The sequence below is a fragment of the Mustela erminea genome, chromosome 21, assembly GCF_009829155.1.
Source record: "Mustela erminea isolate mMusErm1 chromosome 21, mMusErm1.Pri, whole genome shotgun sequence".
In the NCBI taxonomy this organism is placed as follows: domain Eukaryota; kingdom Metazoa; phylum Chordata; class Mammalia; order Carnivora; family Mustelidae; genus Mustela; species Mustela erminea.
The window spans coordinates 4545348-4564551 of NC_045634.1; the positions used below are offsets into that span (position 1 = coordinate 4545348).

The 19204-nt window shown below is 36.7% G+C and overlaps 1 protein-coding gene and 1 pseudogene across 1 annotated transcript in view; one reads left to right on the forward strand and one right to left on the reverse strand.

Moving 5' to 3' along the window:
* Positions 1–19204, forward strand: part of LOC116581953 (A disintegrin and metallopeptidase domain 3-like) — a 134197-nt gene that overhangs the window by 105681 nt on the left and 9312 nt on the right. The gene's annotated exons all lie outside the window — the stretch shown is intronic.
* LOC116582029 lies at positions 13232–13674 on the reverse strand (annotated as a pseudogene).

The following is a 19204-nucleotide window of genomic DNA, read 5'->3' on the forward strand; positions in this document are numbered from 1 at the left end:
TGATATTCCACTATATCGATATATAGATATGTATAAATATTTATTTATTTATATAGCACATCTTTATCCATTCACCAGTTAATGAAACATATGCATATAGGCTTTTTTGTATATGTAAGTTCTCTGTTTTGGTTGATAAATACCTAGGGATACAATATAATTTTATAAGAAATAGCCAAACTATTACTAAGGTGACTATGCTAGTACTCCTTCCCATTCATCTACAAGAGTCCCAGTTTCTCTGCACAGATGCTCCATACTTCACAAGCATACTGTCATTTTTATTCTGTTTTATTTGATTTTTTTTTTGCCAGTTGCAGATGTCTAATGATATCTCCTTGTGATTTTTATTTAACTTTTTATCTTGAAGTAATTATAGATCACAAAGAGTTGCAAAGAAATGCAGATGGAAGACCTGTATATCCCTTACTCAGATTCTGTCAGTGTTAAAATAAAATATTAAAGTGTTAAAATAAAATAAAATAAAATGTTAACATGTTTTATTACTATAGCACAGTAGTAAAACCAGGAAATAGGCGTTATTAAAATGCACGGACCATATTCAGATTTCAACAGTATACATGCACTAATTTGTGTATATGTGTATAAGCACATATGTGTGTGTGTTTGTATTTAGTTTCATGCAGTTTTACATGTTCAAATTTATGTAACCACCACCACAATCAAGATACAGTAGTGTATTATCACTATACGGCTCCTAATATCACCCCTTTATATAGCCTTACTGATCCCCTTCTCTGCCATTTCTAACTCTTGGCAATCACTACTATTTGCTTCTAATTATGTTATTTCATGAGTGTTATATATATGGAATCATACAGTTTGTATCTCTTGGAGATTCACTTTTTTCTCTTCCATAATTTCTACCAACTGCATTGAAGTTCCTTGCATGGATAAGTACTTCATTTCTTTTTATTGATGACAAGTATTCCTTTGTGTGGATGTATCAAAACTATTGATGGACATTTGGGTGTTTTGCCAATTTTTAGGTATTATGGAGAGTTCTGCAGTGAACAATTGTGTAGAAAACTCTGCATGAATGTAAAATTTTAATTCCCCAAGAAACATCCCCAAGAGTGCAACTGGGGGGTCAATGGGAACCCATTTATATATATATTTTTTTTTAATTTTATTTTTTTTTTATTTCCAGCATAACAGTATTCATTATTTTTGCACCACACCCCGTGCTCCATGCAATCCGTGCCCTCTATAATACCCACCACCTGGTACCCCAACCTCCCACCCCCCGTCCCTTCAAAACCCTCAGATTGTTTTTCAGAGTCCATAGTCTCTCATGGTTCACCTCCCCTTCCAATTTCCCCCAACTTCCTTCTCCACTCTAAGTCCCCATGTCCTCCATGCTATTTGTTATGCTCCACAAATAAGTGAAACCATATGATAATTGACTCTCTCTGCTTGACTTATTTCACTCAGCATAATCTCTTCCAGTCCCGTCCATGTTGCTACAAAAGTTGGGTATTCATCCTTTCTGATGGAGGCATAATACTCTATCCCCAGGGGTACATGGTCTGTGAATCACCAGGTTTACACACTCACAGCACTCACCAAAGCACATTACCTCCCCAATGTCCATAATCCCACCCCCTTCTCCCAAACCCCCTCCCCCCCAGCAACCTCAGTTTGTTTTGTGAGATTAAAAGTCACTTATGGTTGTCTCCCTGCCAATCCCATCTTGTTCATTGATTCTTCTCCTACCCACTTAAGCCCCCATGTTGCAATCACACTTCCTCATATCAGGGAGATCATATGATAGTTGTCTTTCTCTGCTTGACTTATGTTCGCTAAGCATGATACGCTCTAGTTCCATCCATGTTGTCGCAAATGGCAAGATTTCACTTCTTTTGATGGCTGCATAGTATTCCATCGTGTATATATACCACCATCTTCTTGATCCATTCATCGTTGATGGACATCTAGGTTCTTTCCATAGTTTGGCTATTGTGGACTTTGCTGCTATAAACATTCGGGTGCATGTGCCCCTTTGGATCACTACGTTTGTATCCTTAGGGTAAATACCCAATAGTGCAATTGCTGGGTCATAGGGCAGTTCTATTTTCAACATTTTGAGGAACCTCCATGCTGTTTTCCAGAGTGGCTGCACCAGCTTGCATTCCCACCAACAGTGTAGGAGGGTTCCCCTTTCTCCGCATCCTCGCCAGCATCTGTCATTTCCTGACTTGTTGATTTTAGCCATTCTGACTGCTGTGAGGTGATATCTCATTGTGGTTTTGATTTGTATTTTCCCTGATGCCGAGTGATATGGAGCACTTTTTCATGTGTCTGTTGGCCATCTGGATGTCTTCTTTGCAGAAATGTCTGTTCATGTCCTCTGCCCATTTCTTGATTGGATTATTTGTTCTTTGGGTGTTGAGTTTGCTAAGCTCTTTATAGATTCTGGACACTAGTCCTTTATCTGATATGTCATTTGCAAATATCTTCTCCCATTCTGTCAGTTGTCTTTTGATTTTGTTAACTGTTTCCTTTGCTGTGCAAAAGCTTTTGATCTTGATGAAATCCCAATAGTTCATTTTTGCCCTTGCTTCCCTTGCCTTTTGCATTGTTCCTAGGAAGATGTTGCTACGGCAGAGGTCAAAGAGGTTACTGCCTGTGTTCTCCTCAAGGATTTTGATGAATTCCTTTCGCACATTGAGGTCCTTCATCCATTTTGAGTCTATTTTTGTGTGTGGTGTAAGGAAATGGTCCAATTTCATTTTTTCTGCATGTGGCTGTCCAATTTTCCCAGCACCATTTATTGAAGAGGCTGTCTTTTTGCCATTGGACATTCTTTCCTGCTTTGTCGAAGATTAGTTGACTGTAGAGTTGAGGGTCTATTTCTGGGCTCTCTATTCTGTTCCATGATCTATGTGTCTGTTTTTGTGCCAGTACCATGCTGTCTTGATGATGACAGCTTTGTAATAGAGCTTGAAGTCCGGAATTGTGATGCCACCAACGTTGGCTTTCTTTTTCAATATCCCTTTGGCTATTCGAGGTCTTTTCTGGTTCCATATAAATTTTAGCATTATTTGTTCCATTTCTTTGAAAAAGATGGATGGTACTTTGATAGGAATTGCATTAAATGTGTAGATTGCTTTAGGTAGCATAGACATTTTCACAATATTTATTCTCCAATCCAGGAGCATGGAACATTTTTCCATTTCTTTGTGTCTTCCTCAATTTCTTTCATGAGTACTTATAGTTTTCTGAGTATAGATTCTGTGCCTCTTTGGTTAGGTTTATTCCTAGGTATCTTATGGTTTTGGGTGCAATTGTAAATGGGATTGACTCCTTAATTTCTCTTTCTTCTGTCTTGCTGTTGGTGTAGAGAAATGCAACTGATTTCTGTGCATTGATTTTATATCCTGACACTTTACTGAATTCCTGTATAAGTTCTAGCAGTTTTGGAGTGGAGTCTTTTGGGTTTTCCACATATAGTATCATATCATCTGCGAAGAGTGATAATTTGACTTCTTCTTTGCCGACTTGGATGCCTTTAATTTCCTTTTGTTGTCTGATTGCTGAGGCTAGGACCTCTAGTACTATGTTGAATAGCAGTGGTGATAATGGACATCCCTGCCGTGTTCCTGACCTTAGCGGAAAAGCTTTCAGTTTTTCTCCATTGAGAATGATATTTGTGGTGGGTTTTTCATAGATGGCTTTGATGATATAGAGGTATGTGCCCTCTATCCCTACACTTTGAAGAGTTTTGATCAGGAAGGGATGCTGTACTTTGTCAAATGCTTTTTCAGCATCTATTGAGAGTATCATATGGTTCTTGTTCTTTCTTTTATTGATGTGTTGTATCACATTGACTGATTTGCGGATGTTGAACCAACCTTGCAGCCCTGGAATAAATCCCACTTGGTCATGGTGAATAATCTTTTTAATGTACTGTTGAATCCTATTGGCTAGTATTTTGTTGAGTATTTTCGCATCTGTGTTCATCAAGGATATTGGCCTATAGCTCTCTTTTTTGGTGGGATCCTTGTCTGGTTTTGGGATCAAGGTGATGCTGGCCTCATAAAATGAGTTTGGAAGTTTTCCTTCCATTTCTATTTTTTGGAACAGTTTCAGGAGAATAGGAATTAGTTCTTCTTTAAATGTTTGGTAGAATTCCCCCGGGAAGCCGTCTGGCCCTGGGCTTTTGTTTGTTTGGAGATTTTTTAATGACTGTTTCAATCTCCTTACTGGTTATGGGTCTGATCAGGCTTTCTATTTCTTCCTGGTTCAGTTGTGGTAGTTTATATGTTTCTAGGAATGCATCCATTTCTTCCAGATTGTCAAATTTATTGGCGTAGAGTTGCTCATAGTATGTTCTTATAATAGTTTGTATTTCTTTGGTGTTAGTTGTGATCTCTCCTCTTTCATTCATGATTTTATTTATTTGGGTCCTTTCTCTTTTTTTTTTGATAAGTCGGGCCAGGGGTTTATCAATTTTATTAATTCTTTCAAAGAACCAGCTCCTAGTTTCATTGATTTGTTCTATTGTTTTTTTGGTTTCTATTTCATTGATTTCTGCTCTGATCTTTATGATTTCTCTTCTCCTGCTGGGCTTAGGGTTTCTTTCTTGTTCTTTCTCCAGCTCCTTTAGGTGTAGGGTTAGGTTGTGTACCTGAGACCTTTCTTGTTTCTTGAGAAAGGCTTGAACCGCTATATATTTTCCTCTCAGGACTGCCTTTGTTGTGTCCCACAGATTTTGAACCGTTGTATTTTCATTATCATTTGTTTCCATGATTTTTTTCAATTCTTCTTTAATTTCCCGGTTGACCCATTCATTCTTTAGAAGGATGCTGTTTAGTCTCCATGTATTTGGGTTCTTTCCAAACTTCCTTTTGTGGTTGAGTTCTAGCTTTAGAGCATTGTGGTCTGAAAATATGCAGGGAATGATCCCAATCTTTTGATACCGGTTGAGTCCTGATTTAGGACCGAGGATGTGATCTATTCTGGAGAATGTTCCATGTGCACTAGAGAAGAATGTGTATTCTGTTGCTTTGGGATGAAATATTCTGAATATATCTGTGATGTCCATCTGGTCCAGTGTGTCGTTTAAGGCCTTTATTTCCTTGCTGATCTTTTGCTTGGATGATCTGTCCATTTCAGTGAGGGGAGTGTTAAAGTCCCCTACTGTTATTGTATTATTGTTGATGTGTTTCTTTGATTTTGTTATTAATTGGTTTATATAGTTGGCTGCTCCCACGTTGGGGGCATAGATATTGTTAAATCTTCTTGTTGGACAGACCCTTTGAGTATGATATAGTGTCCTTCCTCATCTCTTATTATAGTCTTTGGCTTAAAATCTAATTGATCTGATATAAGGATTGCCACTCCTGCTTTCTTCTGATGTCCATTAGCATGGTAAATTCTTTTCCACCCCCTCACTTTAAATCTGGAGGTGTCTTCGGGCTTAAAATGAGTTTCTTGGAGGCAACATATAGATGGGTTTTGTTTTTTTATCCATTCTGAATCCCTGTGTCTTTTGACAGGGGCATTTAGCCCATTAACATTCAGGGTAACTATTGAGAGATATGAATTTAGTGCCATTGTATTGCCTGTAAGGTGACTGTTACTGTATATGGTCTCTGTTCCTTTCTGATCTACCACTTGTAGGCTCTCTCTTTGCTTAGAGGACCCCTTTCAATATTTCCTGTAGAGCTGGTTTGGTATTTGCAAATTCTTTCAGCTTTTGTTTGTCCTGGAAGCTTTTAATCTCTCCTTCTATTTTCAATGATAGCCTAGCTGGATATAGTATTCTTGGCTGCATGTTTTTCTCGTTTAGTGCTCTGAAAATATCATGCCAGCTCTTTCTGGCCTGCCAGGTCTCTGTGGATAAGTCAGCTGCCAATCTAATATTTTTACCATTGTATGTTACAGACTTCTTTTCCCGGGCTGCTTTCAGGATTTTCTCTTTGTCACTGAGACTTGTAAATTTTACTATTAGGTGACGGGGTGTGGGCCTATTCCTATTGATTTTGAGGGGCGTTCCCTGAACCTCCTGAATTTTGATGCTCGTTCCCTTTGCCATATTGGGGAAATTCTCCCCAATAATTCTCTCCAGTATACCTTCTGCTCCCCTCTCTCTTTCTTCTTCTTCTGGAATCCCAATTATTCTAATGTTGTTTCGTCTTATGGTGTCACTTATCTCTCGAATTCTCCCCTCGTGGTCCAGTAGCTGTTTGTCCCTCTTTTGCTCAGCTTCTTTATTCTCTGTCATTTGGTCTTCTATATCACTAATTCTTTCTTCTGCCTCATTTATCCTAGCAGTGAGAGCCTCCATTTTTGATTGCACTTCATTAATAGCTTTTTTTATTTCAACTTGGTTAGATTTTAGTTCTTTTATTTCTCCAGAAAGGGCTTTTATATCTCTCGAGAGGGTTTCTCTAATATCTTCCATGCCTTTTTCGAGCCCGGCTAGAACCTTGAGAATTGTCATTCTGAACTCTAGATCTGACATATTACCAATGTCTGTATTGATTAGGTCCCTAGCCTTCGGTACTGCCTCTTGTTCTTTTTTTTGTGTTGAATTTTTCCGTCTTGTCATTTTGTCCAGATAAGAGTATATGAAGGGGCAAGTAAAATACTAAAAGGGTGGCAACAACTCCAGGAAAAAATGCTTTAACCAAATTAGAAGAGATCCAAAATCGTGAGGGGGGAGAAAGGGGATAAAAGAGGTTCAAAAAGGAAGAAAGAAAAAAAAAGAAAAAAGAAAAAAAAAAGAAAAGAAAAGAATTAAAAAAAAAAAAGGAAAACACCTAAGAAAAATGTAAAAAAGAAAAAATATATATATTAGATCAACTAGTAAAAAATCGTTAAAAAAGAAAAGGTAACAGTTAAAAAAAAAAAAAATTTTACCCGAAGGCGAGAAAAAAGAAAAAAATGAAAAAGAAAAAAATTAAATTAACTGCAAGACTAAAAAAAAATCACAGGGAAAAAGCCATGAGTTCCGTGCTTGGCTTTCTCCTCCTCTGGAATTCCGCTGCTCTCCTTGGTATTGAAACCGCACTCCTTGGTATGTGAGCTTGGTCTCGGCTGGATTTCTTGTTGATCTTCTGGGGGAGGGGCCTGTTGTAGTGATTCTCAAGTGTCTTTGCCCCAGGCGGAATTACACCGCCCTTACCCGGGGCCGGGGTGAGTCATCCGCTCGGGTTTGCTTTCAGGAGCTTTTGTTCCCTGAGCGCTTTCCGTAGAGTTCCGGAGGACGGGAATACAAATGGCGGCCTCCTGGTCTCCGGCCCGGAGGAGCCGAGAGCCCAGGGCCGCACTCCTCAGTGCACCCTCAGAGAACAGCGCCCAGTTACTCCCGTCTGCCTGACCTCCGGCCGCGCTCCGAGCTCTCCGAGCCTGCGACCAGTTCAAGGTAACACCGAGCTGTGAGCTTACTGTCGGCTCTGTCTCTGTAGCCGGCTTTCCCGTTCCAATACCCGCAAGGTCTGCGACACTCAGACACCCCTGATCCTTCTGTGACCCTGCGGGACCTGAGGCCACGCTGAACCCGCGTGGGCTTCGCCCCGGTTTAGCCTCTGGAGCGATGTCCCTCAGCGGAACAGACTTTTAAAAGTCCTGATTTTGTGCGACGTTGCTCCGCCGCTTGCCGGGAGCCAGCCCCTCCCCCCAGGGTCAATCTTCCCGTCGCTTTGGATTCACTTCTCCGCCGGTCCTACCTTTCAGAAAGTGGTTGTTTTTCTGTTTCCAGAATTGCTGTTCTTCTTCTCTTCGATCTGCCAATGGATTTTCAGGTGTTTGCAACTTTAGGTAAGCTATCTAGCTGATCTCCGGCTAGCTGAAGCAGTCTCAGCCTGCTGCTTCTCCGCCATCTTGACTCCTCCCCCCATTTATATTTTAAAAGTAACTACCAAACTATTTTTCAGAGTGACTGTAACATTTGGCATTCCCACCAATACTATATGAATGACCCAGTGTTTTGGCATCCTTACTAACATTTGATGATAATGCTTTTTTCCTAGTCATTCTATTAGGTGTGTATTAATATTTCATTGTGGATTTAATTTATATTTCCCTAATGGATAATGATGTTGAATATCTTAAACATGTTTACTTGGCATCTGTATATTCTCTTCAGTGAAAAATCTGTTCACATCTTTGTCCATTTTCTTATTTTTCTTATACCTGCTTTTTATATTTATTTATTTACTTTTTTTTATTTTGTTATGTTAGTCACCATACAGTACATCATTAGTTTTTGATATGTCCCATTATTCATTGTTTGTGTATAATACTTAGTGTTCCATACAATATGTGCCATCCTTAATACCCAGTCACTGGGTTAACCCATCCCCTGATGCCCCTGCATTCTAAAACCCTCAGTTAGTTTCCTGGAGTCCATAGTCACTCACAGTTTGTTTCCCACTCTGCTCCCCTCTTCATTTTCCCCTTCTTTCTCCATGCTATCCCTTATGTTCCACAAATAAGTGAAACTATATGATAAGTGACTTTCTCTGCTTGACTTATTTCACTTAACAAAATCTCCTCCAGTTCCATCCATATTGATGCAAAAGCTGGGTATTCATCCTTTCTGATGGCTGAGTAATATTCCATTGTATGTATGGACCACATCTTCTTTATCCATTCATCTGTTGAAAATATTTGCCCACTTTCTAATGAGAATTTTTAAGTGTTGAATTGTCAGAGTTTTTCTTTGTTTGTTTCCTAGATATATATGTTTCAGGATATGTGATTTGAACACATTTTTTTTCCATTTATATAAATGGTTTTATCTCAAAGCCCAACTTCCTTTAAATTCTTTTTCTGATAAAGTTACTCCTTTTCCTTTTTGGGTCATGCTTTCTGTATCAAGTGTATGAACTCTGTCAACCTTAAGTTTTGAAGATTTTCTATCATGATATCTCTAAAAGGTGTGGTTTTATGTTTTATACATAATCCATTTTGTGTCACTTTTTGTAAAGGGTGGGAGATTAAATTTTTGACTAATGTCACTTCATATGTTCCACCATAATACTTTGAAAAATATATCTCTCATCCTTTGAAATGTTTCTGCCCCTTTGTCAATAAGTAATTGGACATTTCTGTATTGGTGTATTTCTCACTTCTCTATTCTGTTCCATTGATCTGTGTGTCATTCTCTCCACCATTTCTATGCTGTTTTGATTACTGTAACTGTATGGTAATCATTGACATTAGGAAGAGTGATTCCTCCCAATTTATTCTTCTTTTTCAAAATTGTTTTTGCTATCCTAGCATATCCTTCCACATGCACTTTAGAATAAGTTTATTTTTGTTTAAAAAATTTTGCTATTATCTTTATATAAACTATGCTAAAATAATTTAGGAATAATTTAGGAAGATTTTACACCTCTACTGTATATTATTGAAACTTCTAATCTATGAATATGGTATGTCACTTAATTTATTTAGAATTTGTATGATTTCCTGCATCAGAATTTCGTACTTTTCACCAGATATTGTACATGGGTTTTTTAATTTTTATTTATTTATTTTATTTTATTTTATTTTATTTTATTTTATTTAAATAAAATTAATTAACATTTAACATATAACTTGTTTCAGAGGTAGAGTTCAGTGATTCATCATTTGTATATAACACCCAGGACTCATTACAACAGGTGCCCTCATTAATATCCATCACCAAGTTACCCCACTGCCCCTTCCAGTGACATTTGTTTCCTAGAGTTAAGAGTCTTTTATGGTTTGCCTCCTCTCTGATTTTGTATTTTATTTTTCCCTCCCTTCCAGATGTGATCATCTGTTTTGTTTCTTAATCCCACATGTGAGTGAAATCATACGACAATTTGTCTTTCTCTGATTGACTTATTTCACTTAGCACCATACTCTCTAGCTCTAGCCATGTTGTTGTGAATGGTAAGATTTCATTTTTTTTTTAAAGATTTTATTTATTTATTTGACAGATCACAAGTAGAGAGGCAGGCAGAGAGAGAGGAGGAAGCAGGCTCCCTGCTGAGCAGAGAGCCCGATGCGGGGCTCGATCCCAAGACTCTGGGATCATGACCTGAGCCGAAGGCAGAGGCTTAACCCACTGAGCCAGCCAGGCGCCCCAAGATTTCATTTTTTGATGGCAGAGTAATATTCCATTGTGTATGTATACCACATCTTCTTTATCCATTCATCTGTCTATGGACATTAAGACCCTTTCCATGTTCTGGCTATTGTGGACATTGTTGCTATAAAGATTGGAATGCAGGCGCCCCTTCAAATAACTATGTTTGTATTCTTTGGATAAATACCCAGTACTGCAATTCCTGGGTCATAAGGTAGCTCTATTTTTCATTTTTTCAAGAACATCTATACTGTTTTTTTTTTTTTTTGGAGTTTCTGCAGCAGCTTTTTCCCATTGGATATTTTTCCCTGCTTTGTCAAAGATTATTTGACCATAGAGTTGAAAGGGTCCATTTCTGAGTTCTCTATTCTGTTCCATTGGTCTATGTGTCTGTTTTTGTGTCAGTAATATACTGTCTTGATGGTAACAGTTTTGTAATAGAACTTGAAGTCCAGAATTGTGATTCCACCAGCTCTGTATTTCTTTTTCAACGTTCCTTTGGCTATTTGGGGTTTTTACTGTTTCCATACAAATGTTAAGATGATTTGTTCCAGCTCTGTGAAAAATGTTGATCATATTTGGATAAGGATTGCTTTAAAAATATAGATTGCTTTAGGCAGCACAGACATTTAACAATATCTTTTTCTTCCAATCCTTGAGCTCAGAATGTTTTTCCATTTCTTTGTGTCTTCCTCAATTTCTTTCATGAGTGTTCTACAGTTTTTAGAGTACAGATCCTTTACCTCTTTGGTTAGGTTTATTCCTAAGTATCTTAAGGATTTTGCTGCAGTTGTAAATGGGATCAACTCCTTAATTTCTCTATTTTTCTGTCTCATTGTTAGTGTGCAGAAATGCAACTGATTTCTGTGCATTGATTTTTATATTCTGTCATGTTGCTGAATTCCTATATCATTTCTAGCAATTTTTTGCTGAGTCTTCTGGGTTTTCTACGTAGAGTATCACATCATCTGTAAAGAGGAAAAGTTTGACTTCTTTCTTGCTTGGGTTGCCTTTTACTTCTTTTTGTTGACTGGTTGTCAACACTAGGACTTCCAGTACTGTGTTATACAGCAGTGGTGAGAGTGGGCATCCCTGTCCTATTCATGACCTTAGGGGAAAAGCTGTCCAATTTTCCCCATTCAGATTCATCTTTGGTGTTGGGTTTTTTGTATATGTCATTTATGTTATGGAGGTATGTTCCTTTTATCCCTACACTGTGGAGAGTATTTTTTTAATCAAGAAAAAGATGTATATTTTGTCAAATGCTTTTTCTGCATTTATTGAGAATTATATGGTTTCTGTCCTTTCTTACTAACGTGATGCCTCACATTGTTGGTTTGTGGATGTTGAACCATCCTTGCATCCCAGGAATAAATCCCATCTGGTTATGCTGAATAATGCTTCTAAATGTACTGTTGGATCCTATTGACTAGTATCTTGTTGAGATTTTTTTCACCCCCTTTCATCAGGATATCAGTCTGCAATTTTCTTTTCTCATGGGGCCTTTGTCTGGTTTTGAGATCAAGGTAATGCTGGCCTCATAGAATGAGTTTGGAAGTTTTCCTTACATTTCTATTTTTTGAAAGAGTTTCAGAAGAATAGGTATTAATTTTTATTTATTTTTTAAAATATGTTTTATAGAATTCTACTGGGAGATTATCTGGTCCTGGACTCTTGTTTTTTTGGGAGGTTTTTGATTACTTATTCAATTTCTTTGTTGATTATGGGTCTGTTCAGGTTTGTTTGTTTGTTTGTTTGTTTTCCCTGCTTCAGTTTTGGTAGTTTATATGTTTCTAGGAATGCATCTATTTCTTCCACATTGTCTAACTTATTAGTTTATAATTTCTCATAATATTCTCATAAGTTGTTGTATTTCTTCAGTGTTTGTTGTGCTCTGTCCTCTTTCATTCATAATTTAATTTATTTGGGACATTTTTCTTTCTTTTTGATAATCTGGCTGGTGTTTATTAATCTTATTAATTTTTTCAATGAACCAGCTCCTCATTTTGTTGATCTGTTCTACTATTTTTCTGATTTCTATATTATGGATTTCTGCTCTAATGCTTGTTATTTCTCTTCTCCTGCTGGATTTAGATTTTATTTGCTATTCTTTTCCCATCTTACTGAGCAATAGGGTTAGGTTGTGTATTTGAGACTTTTCTTATTTCCTGAGATAGGCCTGTATAGCCATATACTTTCTCCAAGGACTGCCTTTGCTACATTCCGAATGTTCTAACCTGTCTGGTTTTCATTTTCATTTTCTCCATGTTTTTTTTTTTTTAATTCTCTAATTTCCTGGTTGACCTATTCATTCTTCAATGGGATGATTTTTAACCTCCACGTATTTGTTTTGCTTCCAAATTTTCTATTGTGATTAGGTTCAAGTTATAAAGCAACATTGTTTGAAAATATGCAGGGAATAGTCCCAGTCTTTTGGTGTTAGTTGATACCTGATTTGTGACCTAGTATGTGATATTCTGGAGAATGTTCCATTTGCATTTGAGAAGAATGTGTCCTATTGCTTTAGCAGTTCATCCTAATGTATATCTGTAAGTCCATCTGGTCCACTATGTCATTCAAAGCCCTTATTTCCTTGTTAATCTTCTGATTAGATGGTCTATACATTGCTATGAGTGGAGTGTTATATTCTCCTACACTTTTTGGGGAAGGGTTAGGGAACCATTTGCTTTATTGCTTATGTTGCATATTCAAACAAATAAATAAACTCCACTTTAAAAATGTAAGGAACATAAAAGCCTCTGTGCAAATTCTGTATTATTTTTAAACTTCTACTGGCTAATAAAAGTATTTCCACTATGGAATTGGAGCTATCTAGAAATGCACATGATGAATTTTTGTCATGCAGGATACCTGAAACATTATTATATCTTAACTCATGATACAATTGAACAGTTTCAAATCAAATGTCTCTATGTGAATAATGGTTATAACTATTGTTACAGTTGCAAAAATCTTACCAGTTTAGGAACATAGTAATAGTCAGGTCCCCAAATGTTAATTATATAAAATCTTAAGGAAGAAAAACAGTATCTAGTTGCAGCTGTGTCCCATTTCTTTAAAGGGATATTTGGCATTTTTGGTCTTCCTTCTTTAAGTCATGTTGATTTGCAAAGGTCAGTGTTATATGACACTGAAGACCGTGGACAGATACTGTTCATAGGACAACTGAATCCAGACATTCTGATCCATATCATAGCACCTGAATGTAATGGTCAACCTCTGCAAGATGACACAGCCCTGGATGAAGTTGTCAAATGTGATCTACCCCTGTCATTGTTGTTCAAACTTGCAAATGAAGAAGTTGTGAAACTGGTCAGAGAGCTGGTACCCCAAACCAGCTTTGTTTGAGCTAGTTCTTGAGCTTGTTTGAGTTAGTTCTTGTCGGTCATCCCAGAGTTATCCATGTCATAGGTACAGAATACATTCTGCCAGTCTGTGATGTACTTCCACATGCCAGTGAACTCATTGACCTTCATGCCAGCCTTGTTCTCTTGGTCAAACTTAGATACAATTGACGTGATAGTCACTGGATTAAATGGAGTCCATATGCTTCCAGAAAACATTCCACAAGAAGCTTTGGTCCAGCAGTGCCTTGCCTTCAGCCAAGACGGTGGGAGCTGGTTGGGGCTGGCAGGTAGGAGTAGGCAGCCATAGGCCTAGGGGACCACTGGATTGCAGAGGCCTAGGGCATCTCCACTTCCACCAAATTCTCCTATATTTTATTATTGTATTATTTTCAATGTGTTTCTTTAATTTTGTTATCAATTGCTTTGTGTAATTGGCTTCTCCAATGTTAGGGACAAAAATATTTACAGTTTTTAGATCCTCTTTTCGAATAGGCCATTTTCTTATGATACAGTGTCCTTCCTCATTTCTTATTACAGTCTTTGGTTTAAAATCTACTTTGTGTGATATAAAGACAGCTACCTCTACTTTCTTTTGATGTCCATTAGCATGATAAATAGTTCTCCACTCTCTCACTTTCAATCTGGAGGTGTCTTTGGGTCTAAAATGAATCTCTTATAGACAGATATATAGGATGGGGTCTTTGTCTAATCTGATACCTGTGTCTTTTAATTGGAGCATTTAGTCCATTTATATTCAGAGTAATTATTGAAAGAAATGAATTTAATGTCATTGCATTATTTATAAAGGTCACTGTTTCTGTAAATCTAAAGGTCACTGTCTCTGTTTCTTTCTGGTCTATGTTAGTTTTGGGCTTCCTCTTTGCTCAAAAGATCCCCTTTAATATTTCTTGGAGGGTTGCTTTAGTAATCACAAGTTCTTTTAGTTTCTGTTTGTCCTGGATGCTCCTTTCCTTCTCTTCAAGATGACGCCTTGCCAGATTCTTGGCTCCATATTTTCCTCATTTAGCACCTTGAATATAATGCTGGTTCTTTCTGGCCTGCCGGTCTCTGTGGACAGGGCTGCTGCCAGTCTTATGTTTTGACCTCTGTAGGTTAAGGACCTTTTGTCCTGAGCTGCTTTTAAGATTTCTCTTTATCTCTGAAATTTGCAAGCTTCACTATAATAATATAATATAATATAAGTCAAGCCATTAACTTATTTTTATTGATTTTGAGAGGTATTCTCTGTGTTTTCTGGACTTGAATACTTCCTTCTTTCCCCATATTAGAGTTCTCAGCTATAATTTGCTGCAATATACCTTCTACCACTCTACCCCTTTCCTCTTCCTCTGTGACTCCAATTATTCTAATACTGTTTTGCTTTATGGTATTGCTGATCCCTTGAATCCTCCCTTTCTGATTAGGTAGTTGTTTGTCTCTTTTTCTCAGCTTCCTCATTCTCCATCATTTTGTCTTCTATATTACTGATTCCTCTGCCTCATATAACAGTTAGAGCCTTCAGTTTTTATCACCTCTCAGAACTATCTTTTTTTTTATTTTGGCCTTTTTAGATATTAGAGGTTTTTAATGTTGTTTATTTTATTTTATTTTTTTGGTTTCTCAATAAGGGATTCTCCAGTGTCTTCTCTGCTTTTTTCAAGTCCAGATAGTATCTATAATCATTGTTTTGAATTCTCAGTATGTCATCCTTCTTATATCCATATTGATTGAATCCCTGCCAGTGAGTACTCCCTCCTGTTCTTTATTTTGGGGTGAGTTTTTCTGTCTTGCCATTATGTCCAGAAAAGATTAGATGAATGAGAGAGAAAATTCAAAATAGAAAAATAGCAAAACAAACTAAAATACACACTAAACACACTAAAATACTCACTAAACATATGAGAAGAAAATAGGGAAAAAAATGAGAAAAAAATCAATCAAGAAGTAGAATAGAACACAACAATAAACTAGATCCTAGATATATTTTTGTCTGTTTGTTAGAAGAAATCGATCCCACAGTTAGAAAGAAAGAAGTTATATATATACAAAAATATAATTGAATACAATGAAAGGAAACCAAAGAGTTAAAAACACACATATAACATAAATGTAACAATAAAAATTTTAAGATTTTTTTTTCATTTTTAAAAAATGATATTTATTAACACATAATGTATTATTTGCCCCAAGAGTACAGGTCTTTGAATCATCAGGCTTACACATTTCACAGCATTCACCATATCACATACCTTCCCCAATGTCCCTAACCCAACCACCCTCTCCCTACCTCTCCTCCCCCAGAAACCCTCTGTTTTGTGAGATTAAGAATCTCTTATGGTTTATCTCCCTCCCAATCCCATCTTGTTTCATTAAAAATATTTTTTAAAAGGATTGATAAAATAAGAAAAGAGCTGAAAGAGAAAAAGTAAATAAAACTGAAGGACTAAAGAATAATAAGGAAAAAAACATAAGTGCTATATACTGTTTTCTCCAGAAGCTGACATTTTGCATTTCTCTATGATCAGTAAACTTGGTATTAGCTGGATGTTACTGTTGGTCCTCTGGGAGAGGGACCTGTTGCACTGATTCTCAGGTACCTTTGCCTGGGGGAATTGCACCACCCCTTGCCAGGGGGTGGGCTCAGTGTAAGTGGTTCTGTATTGCACCACATGGCACTGGTTTGCTCCCTGAAGGATTTTAGTACCAATGGGGGGAGGGGCTAAAGATGGTGATGTCCTGAGCTGAATGTTTGCTTCCCCCACTCTTCAGTGAACCTTCACAAAAAAAAAAAAAACAAAACAGTCAATCACTCTTGTCTCCCTAGTTTTCACCAGAACTCTGTGTTCACCCAGCCTGTGACCAAGCATTTTTATTTCCGGCATCCTACCCTGCTTAAGTCCCCAAATTTTATAGACTTCTGTGGTGTGGATCCATGCCATTCTTCCCAGGGAAGGGTGGGGAGGGGACTCGCTGTACTTCTGTGCTTTGCTGGACCCCTGCTCAGAGAGCAATTGCCCCACCATACAGTGGTTCATGGCTATGGCAACACTGAGCAGAAAGCTGGTGCCTAGTTTTGCTGTTTGCAGTTATCTTCCCTCCTTTGATGCTTGAAAACTTTGCCACATTCAGGTGCCCTGTTCTTTTTGTGGCCATGGGTATCCTGAGACCATGCTGTCCAATGCTGTCCAACCTGGGATTCTTCTTGGCTTTGCCACCTGAGCCTTTCAGGCAGTGAAATCTCCCACAACAACTGACTTCTAAATGTGTTCTACTTCTTATAATACTTCTCAGTAGTCTGCTTCAGTCAGATCCCTCCTTTTCTACCCCCTACAGTTTATCTTTTGTTATATCTCCTTGGTTCATGTCTCCACACCTCCTACCTTGCAAAAAGTAGCTTTTCTATTTGTGGAATGGCAGACTCTTTTCTCAGATAGCTCATTGGTTTTTCAAGTGTTCAGAATGATTTGATGACTATCTAGGTGAATACCAGGGACCAGATGATAATAGGGTTCCCTATTCCTCTGCCAACTTAAATCTATCCAGATACTGTACATGTTTTATTTCATATTTTGTTATTTCCTTTTCTTTAGAGCAATTGCAAATTTGTGTTGTACACATAGAACATATTTTTGTATTTATAAACATTAATCAAAATGTTAATCTTAATATTTATTGCTTCTACAACATCTAACTCTTTTCAATCAACTTTGTATGGATATTTTTCCACTTGTGAACCATAGCAAATAAATGTTCATGTCCAAATGTTGTAAAAACATGAAAGGATATTGTCCCAGATCTTCTTTACAATGCAGAATGTTCCAGATATTTGTGACAGAATATTGCCTGACAAAGTATGACTAACTGGATGAGCATATTTTATTTCTTTCTTATCATTAGAAATACTCTGTTTGGTCATTGATTCTTGAGTAGGAGAAAAATTATGAAAGCATCTGAACACTCATACTATGAGATTTCATTTTTATAATCCATTTCAGTTTCACCATGATAGTCCAGATTTCTATTCTTTTTTATTTTCCATTTGTCTGATTAAAAATTATAAAATGTATTTCTCCATTGAACTTCTTTGCTTTATCATTATGGGTAGTAAAAGAAAATTTCTGGATTCTCAGTCATGGTCAATAGAAGCTAAAATAAAAAGACCCGAGGTTGACTCCAGGCCTCTTCTGTAACTTCTTGAAAGTTGACACATTACTTAGGGTAATATGTGGTTACATAGGAAAACCGAGATTTTTCAGTGAAATAAAATAGGGATCAAAGAAACAAACCAACAAGGTTGCCATGATCATTCAGTGAGAGAAAGAATTTTCTTTTCAACTAATGGTACTGGGATAATAGGATATCAACATGCAAAAGCATGAAGTTAGACCCTTACATCATATACAAAATTTAACTTCAAATGGATTGTAGAAATTTATATCTAAGAACTAAAGCTATAAAATTCTTAGAAGAAAACATGGGAAGTCTTTATTACATTGAATGTGGCAACAATTTCTTGGATATGATGCCAAAGTACAGACAACAGAAGAAAAAAATTGATAAATTGGAATTCATCATTAATTAATAAATGTTGTTCATCAAAAGACACTATCAACAAAAATATAACCCAGTGTTTATAAATATTGTACCTGAAGAAGGATTAATATCCAGAATTTATAAAGAATTGTTACAACTCAATAACAAAGAAATGGCCTAGTTAAAAAAAAATGAACAAAGGACTCTAATAGACATTTCTCCAATGAAGATACAATAATGGCCAATGAACACATGAAAAGGTGTTCAACATCAGTAATTGTTAAGAAATTGCAAGTCAGAACTACGAGACTCCAATTCACACCTATTAGGACGGCTATTGTGAAAAAATTCAAAAATGTCAGGTGCTGATAAGGATGTGGAGAAATTATAATCCTTGTGCATTGCTAGTGGGAATATAAAATGCTGCAACCTCTGTGGAAAATAGTATGGTGGTGCCTCACGGAATTAAATATGGAATCACCATATCCTGCAATTCTACATCTAATTATATACTTAATAGTATTGGAAGCATGGATTTAAACAGGTATTTGTAGACCCATGCTTTTAAGAGCATTATCTACAATAACTAAAAAGTACCAACATTCAATTGTCCATGGACAGATAAATGGAGAAACAAAATGTAGTATACACATATAATGCACTATTATTCAGCTTTAAAAAGGAATGAAATTGTGACACATGCTACAACATGGATGGAATGTGAAGGCCTTACACTAATTAAAATAAGGCAGTCACAATAGAAAAAATATTGGATAATTCTGCTTTTATGAGATACCTAGAATAGTCAAATTTATAGAAAAAAATAGAAGGGTAATTATCAGAGGTTGGGTAAGGACTGGAAATGGTAAATTAATATTTAAGAAGTTCCATCTGGGGAGTAAAAAAAGTTCTGGTGTCTGATGGCAGTAATGATGCACACTTAAAAATGTTTAAAATTATAAACTTTATCTATTATGTATTTTAGCACAATAAATTAGGAAAAAATCCCTTTTTGATATTGCCAAAAGGAGCACAATATTTTAAATTAATTTTGTGAAGGAAGTATAAGATAAACCATGAAAACTAAAAATACAATATTGACAGAAAGATCTGCATAAAATGTAGACATGCTATGTTCATGTAGTAGAAGTTTCAATATTGTTAATACAGAAATACTTCCCAAATCAATCTACAAATTCAACACAATTCTTAA